This window comes from Sciurus vulgaris (assembly GCF_902686455.1).
Source record: "Sciurus vulgaris genome assembly, chromosome: 4".
In the NCBI taxonomy this organism is placed as follows: Eukaryota; Metazoa; Chordata; class Mammalia; order Rodentia; family Sciuridae; genus Sciurus; species Sciurus vulgaris.
Genome location: NC_136464.1, coordinates 92118780 through 92125963, shown reverse-complemented (window position 1 = coordinate 92125963; position 7184 = coordinate 92118780). Strand labels below are relative to the sequence as shown.

The 7184-nt window shown below is 41.4% G+C and overlaps 1 protein-coding gene across 1 annotated transcript in view; it reads left to right on the top strand.

Annotated features, from left to right (window-relative positions):
• Window positions 1-1424: 1424 nt before the first annotated feature.
• The window catches only part of LOC306658813 (neuropeptide Y receptor type 4-2-like), a 28372-nt gene continuing 22612 nt past the window's right edge, over window positions 1425-7184 (top strand). Inside the window, exon 1 of the mRNA XM_079136114.1 lies at window positions 1425-1547. The gene's annotated coding sequence lies outside the window, so the exon portion shown is untranslated. The remainder of the gene's footprint in view (window positions 1548-7184) is intronic.

The following is a 7184-nucleotide window of genomic DNA, read 5'->3' as shown; positions in this document are numbered from 1 at the left end:
CTATTGACAATATTATGAGTAGAATGTATTGATTATATTATATGTAATTTTAACAACCTGGAACTAATGTTAAGCTTAGTCCTTGTCCCAGGTCCTGATCCAAATAATGAGGACAAGGTTTTGAATAAAAGGAAAACTAAGATATATTTACTTGCTAGCAAATGAAGAAAGTAGCATACTAGTGCCTAAAGAGCTACTGTTCCACTTATGAGGACTGCAAATAGGGATTTATGAGAGAAATTCAGAGACTAGGCTATGGGATACTTGTCAGAAGACATGATTCATGTCCATATGGTGACTTTGAGGTACCCATTGTTTGGAGGTGTTGACTTCATTTTCCAAGTCTGCACATCTTGCTGACCCAGATTTCTTTATTCTTGTGGTCAGTGAGCTGAAGGGCTTGATAACCTGGCCAGTAGTGGATGAAAAGTTAATATTGCTTTCCCCAAAGTTAGGGAAAGGGAGAAGGGGAAGAGAAGGAAAGGAAACAGAAGAGAGAAGGAGGAGGAGGAGGAGAGAGAGAGAGAGAAAGAGAGAGACTTGACAGTTTTAAAAAGAACTACCAGTAGCCAGTGGAGAATCAGTAAGGTTCGTACTCAAAGCATGAAGTGGGCCCCTATCACACTATGATGCCATACAGTTTCATCCTTGTGAGAAGGGAATGAGGAAAGTAAACATGTTGAGAATGGAAATGATAACAATAAACCCTCCATTTCAAGAAAGAAAATGTATGACATGAGAAATACAACCTTTCTAAAAGTGGGATTAGTTATTGATTATAACCTTGTTTTAGTCTCATTTGGATCTAGGAATTTTCTCATGTAAGATTCATATTAATCATGGTATACATATATTAATCATGTATAGGATTACTATTACCATATTCTTTTGTGTGTCTCTAGTCAACAGATCTAGGAAAGTAGAGGAGCCATTATCCATCCACACTGAAAATGCAATAGGGCAAGAGAAATTTTGAGATTTTATTTCTTTATTTTCACTATATGGTAGAATTGAGGTATCTTTTCTGGAAAGATTTAAAATTATCTCTGGAAAAACGAGTTGGACCTGACAATGAAGGATGCTGAATTTAATAGGACAGAACTGAATGTTATTCTTTCAATATTTCTGAAATTATATTATTACCTGTGATATGTCATTGTTCAAACATGTTGCACTCTCCCACCACCAACGTCATCAGAAGAGTATAGAGCCTGGTTTGATTAACGTTGGATGTGGCTCTGTGACATGCTTTGTCCTTGGGAAGGTTGGGTGCAGTGCCTTGCCCATTGACCTTGTTCTCAGCCTTGCAGCTTGCTTTGACCAATGGATATTAGCAGATATGTCTCAAGTAGGTCTAGAAATGACCTCGCATGCCTGGGCTTATCTTCTTGCACTTCTGCCATCTGGGTGGGTAATACTTCTTTTGAATTACATCTGTAGCCTGGGCTCCAGAGTGAACATGGATAGAGAAAGCCGAATTTCAGTGAGAAGCCAAGTTCAGTTGGATTTACAGCTTGAAGCAGAGCGGCCCCATTGTGCTAGCCCAGGTGAGCTAACCTCTGCCTTACAAGCAGCTATGTGTTTATGTCATGGAGATTTTGTTATTTGCTACTTCACAATAGCTGAGCAATACATCATTATATCCTACAAATTTGGTAGGGTAACACAGCTAAGCATACAGTGAGAAGGGAATAAATGGAATAGACTGAAATCTGTTATCTATATTGCTTACACTCCAGTCTGTACTTGTATTCAGTATCCAACACAGGTATGTGTTTAAAGTTTTAATCGAATGAACTGTTCGAATGAATCTCTGTGGTTCTAAAGGGCAGGGACAAGGATTAGGAGAGTCTCTATAAAGAATGCTGGCTGGGCTACTTTGGTATTTTTCCTCTGGTATCCTCAACAGAGAGGCAAATGATTCACCCTGGGCTGAGTTGTTAAAAGAAAGCAGAGGATATAGGCCTCTTTGGGGAAAGTGTGCATTTTTCCTTTTCATTTTCTACTCTTCTTTAAGGAGAAAAAAGTCCTGTGCTCTGTACTGGTCAGATTCAAGGTCATGGATTAGTCCATAGGGATGGAATAATGGAGTGGAGAATAAAGAAATCATTGGTGAGAATACTTCAGGACAAAGGTTCCAGGAGGTCCAGGTTTACCCTGGAGAGATGAAGAAGTGGTGTGTGTTTGGGATGGGGCAGGGCCAGCTGCTTGGGGGGTTGCCTTAATATATCTACTTTGTTCAGTTGATCCCCCTGCATGTACTGAATCTCCATAGCAGGACCTCCTGATCCCATTCCAGCACCTCCTTGCTTGGGCTCTGACTCTCACTCTTCGTTGTTCCCTCTGTCACGTGCACCATCTCTTCAGAGTACTTGGGGTATAAGAGGCTGTGCTGGACCACCAAGTCCCTGCCTCCCTGAATGGATACTCTCTTTCCCCTGTTGGCCCTGATATCCATGTCAGAGGCACCATCCTCAGTGTCTTGCCTCAGACACGTCTAGGATGAGGAGGTTACTGCCCACCCCTGTGAATGTCTGCTCTGCTAGTTTCAGCTGCTATTTCAGTCATCCACTGGAGAGATTGGAATATATTCTCCACGAATAAAGGGAGAACACCATGCTTAGTTTGAATTCTACCCAGATCTGTCCTCCACCATTGTTCTGTGTTCTTCTCTGCTCCCAGGGAGACTTCATGGCTCCCTTGCTGGTGGGAGGCAAGGAAGGTGTTTGCTGCCCAAGTGGCATGTCTTATCTTTCCTGTGGCCAGAGTAGATTTATTTTACTGCCCAACCTCCTTATGACCTCAGCAGAGAGCAAGGTGGAACAAAGAGCAAGTGATCCCTCAGAGCCTGGGGACCCCTCCCACAGCAGGTGTGCCTTTGATGGTCCTGCTTGCCAGAATCTCTACAGAGAAAAACTCTTAGAAGGTCAGTCCTATGTCCTTACTCTGACCTTGCAGTGGGATTCCACTTGGGTTTGGTCAATGGAAGAGACCCATAGGAGACTGAAAGTGGAAGGAGAGGGTTGTAGGTGCATTTCTTTCCCACGTGTCCTTTTTTCCAAACCGAATCTGATGACAGTGGGATGCCTCCACACCACAGCTCCCCTGGTCACCCCATCTGTCATAGTCCTCTGGCTCCAGTAACTTGGTTTTCTCCTTGTATTCCTTAACTGTAAGGAGATAACTACTTCTTGCTTTAGCTAGCGTCTAGGTGCTTCACTATTTCTTGTTCTATTCCTTTACCCTGCCCACACCTCTATAAGCTACCTTTACATTAAAGTCTCTTCTTTGAACTACACAAGGCTGAATTCTATTATCTGTGTGGACTGTGACTAATAATGCTACCTTTCATTGTCTCTGTCTCCTTCCTGTACATCTATTCATTGGATGATGGATCACTTGAAACATCTGTGTCTCTTATTTTTGCGCTGATATCTTCCAGCTTTATGTGATTTTGTTCTGCCCAAGTGGCATGTCGTATCTTTCTTGTGGCCAAAGTAGGTTTATTTTACTGCCCAGTCTCATTATGACCTCAGCAGAGAGCAAGGTGGAACAAAGAGCAAGCGATCCCTCAGAGTCTGGGGACCCTTCCCCAGATGGGACACAGCTGGAAAGAAGAGCAGACCAAATTTGAACACTGCTTCATGGCAGTTTGTTTTTGTTGTATGGATGTGGTAACTTCTCTAATCTAGGGATTATAACAGTAAATTTGCTCACTTCAAGTTCTTTTCTATTCCCTGAGTTATTTCAGTTTCGTTTTGAGGTTGGTTATTTTGTTTATTCCTCTTGATCTATCTCCTTTGTGCTACTGATTTTCTAAATGTGGAGGAAATTTGCTTCTCTCTTCATAAGAATAGGAAAATAAGCTATTTTCACTGGATAGTTGGTTTCCTGTGTTATATTTTCCAGGATAATGCAGAACAGCTGCTGTATGTATGGGAGCTTTATGCACATGGGCCAGACTTGGCAACTTTGCTTTAGAATAAGGGAGAAGGGGCAGTGGAGCAGAGGTAGGCAGAATGCCCAACCCTACCCTCCCTCACAGCCCAGAAATGAGGCAGTGATAGAACAGCCAACTGGAGAGGTGGAGAACAGAGTAAGTGCTCTTAGACCCAATGTTACACAGTCTGAGACCTGGAGAGACTTGAAGTTCAGGTACCAGAGAAGAAAATAAGGACAGAGTTCCTCAACCTGATACCTGAACTAAGGTAATGGGAGGTGGGAGGAGCTGAGAAAGAAAGAGGGAGAGAAAAAGCACATAGGCTCACTCCTTTAACACAACTGGAAAGAAGAACAGAACAAATTTGAACACCAGAGTAGCAGTGGGGTCACTGAAAAACATCAAGCCATTTAACCCAACTTGTGGACAGAAAGCCATGCCAGATATGGTAACCATTTTATGAAGCCCACAGTTGGCCAGCCACCCTAGAAGAAATTAAATCAACATAGCTTCTCCCCATCTTTAGGTAGCAAAAAATATAACCAGAGGGATACCCCTGCAGTGGGATGTCACAATATTCCCTGTAAAAGGGATTTGTAGAGGGATTGCAAGTAGTTGAAAGCTTCTGAAACCCCCTTCACCTCATAGTGAATAAGAAGAGTTGAGTGGAGCACACCCACCCTTCAAAGAACCAGCTGAACCCAGCACTCTCCACAGCCTTTGTGGGAGCCTGGGTAGAGAAGGAGTGAACCTGCACAATTCATGGTGATAAGAAGTGAGAGCTCAGAACTGCACAGGAAAGTAGTCTCTGTTCCAGGCAAGAGAGGGGGATAGCACCCATGATTCGTGGCTGCACCCAGTACGAGTTTCTACATGGGTAGTACAGCTCTTTTATTCCCCAACAGTGGAGGGGAGCAGTGCCCATGGTTCACAATTGGCAGTGGGAGCTAGAACTCAGGTGAATCAACTGAGTCTCTTTCACAGTTATAGGGCTAGTGCTCCAGTGATCAGTGTTGGTCAGAGTGATGCTTCTGTACCACAGAGCACCCACAGAGAACCCACAGCTGCAAACCCTTTGCTTGCAGACAGCAACCAGGCTTTCTGCTACTTTGAAGAGGACTTCGTGAAGGGAAGCAGGTGTGTAGTGACTTGCAGCAGTCAGAATGACAACATCCAATCCTGAGGTCCTGCACACAACAGAAATATCCAACAGACACAGCACTGCACCTCCAAGCATTCAACCTCAGGCCCTTGGGCTGACAACTAAGAACCAGCTGGTGGAAGGTCCATAGCAACTAGGGGAGTGTCTCCATGCCCCAACACTTCTTGGGGGATCCAAAGTCAAAGAGAGATAGACACCTTCTTAAAGTCCCAAATCCTGATGAAATCCAAATAAAGACTGTTTCAATCAACTTTTTTGCTGCTGTGACTAAAAGACTTGGCAAACACAATTTCAGAGGAGGAAAAGTTTATTAGGGGGCTCACGGTTTCAGAGGTCTCAGTTCATAGTCTATTCCTTGGGGCTCACAGTGAGGCAGAACATCATAGCAGAAGATATGGGGAGGGAAGCAGTTCATATGATGATCAGCAAGGACAGAGAGAGAGAGAGAGAGAGAAAAAAGGGAGAGAGAGAGAGAGAGAAAGAGAGACTGCTCTCTCCAGATGCAAAATATATATGCCCCAAACACTTCCAATGCCCACCAGCCACATCCTGCCTGCCTTCAGTTATCACTCAGTTGACCCAAGGGATTAATTAATCTCAGGGATTAATTCATTGATTGATTTAAGGCTCTCAAACCCAGTCATTTCTCCTCTAAACCTCCTTGCATTGTTTCACACGTGAGTTTTGGGAGGAAACCTCAGATCAAAACCATAATAAAGATGCAAAAAGAATATTCTTCACATTGGCATGGTTTACTACAAATAGCCCTAATGTCAACTTCATTTTTATTTAATAGTTGCTATCAAGTATTTGATATTTGATATTGTGCCCTCAAACCATTTGATTGTATTTCTTCTAAAAAAAAAAAAAAAAACATGGATTAGAATCGTTCAGTTTTCCTAGCTCAGGCTTATATTGCTCCTCTTAACCCCTCTTTTCCCTCTTATGTTATCAGATACTGCCTCAAATCCCCCTCTCATCTATCTTCTTTCTGCCTTGATATGTATTATTATTTTATATCTTTCTTTTTCTCTCTTCTTTGGCTCAATCTTTCTCTCCTCTCTTTTCAACCTCTGTGTAATGCAATAACAATTTTACTATACTTAATAACTGATTTTTCAATCTATTTCAGAATTTTACTACATGTTTATGCCTGGAATAAAAGAACTGTGAAGAACAGTATCAAAGAATTTTGGGGTTTTCCTCAGGTTAAATAGTATGTGACTTTGCTTTGAAGTGGTTACAGAAAATAGGGTTCAGTGTCTTCTCTTTAAATAGTGTTAAAATGGGGACAGCAGAGGACATACATTGAGGCAATGCCTGAATATTTGTCCAGCTCAAGGCTCTCAAGAGAAAGAAGCTTACTAAATAATCCTTTGCATAAAATAAAAAGTGATAATCATCCCTATATGTGGGATGTAAGCAGTTTGAGAAAGCAAGGGAATATATCACCCCAAAGAACCCACAACACATCAACAATTGACTCCATGGACACCACAGTGGAAGAACTATTGGAGAAGAATTTTAAAAGTTCATATTGAAATGTTCATTGAACTAAAAGATGTAAGAAATGAACTTAAAGATAAAATGCAGGAAGTTTCACTTCTTTTCAGCAAAGAGAGAGATTCTGAAAAAGAACTAAATAGAAAACCTGGAAATAAAAACTCAATAAATCAAACAAAGAATTCAATGGAAAGCATCACCAATACCTCTGACCACTTTGGAGATAGATTTTCAGGGCTTGAAGACAAATTATACAGAGTTGAAAATAAAGTCAGTAATACAGAAAAAGTGTTGAGACCATGTCAGAATATTCAAGAAATCTGGGATAACATTAAGAGACAAAATTTAAAATAACCGAGGTTGAAGAAGACCCTGAAATGCAAACTATAGGAATAGGAATGCACAATCTTTTCAATGAAATATTTTAAAACTTTCTAAATCTTAGGAATAAGACAGAAATCCAAATACCAGATGCATATAAAACTCCAAATAGGCAATAAAACCCAAAGACACTATAATGAAAATGCCTAATATACAGAATAAGGATAAAATTTTAGAAGCTGTAGGAGAAAAATGACA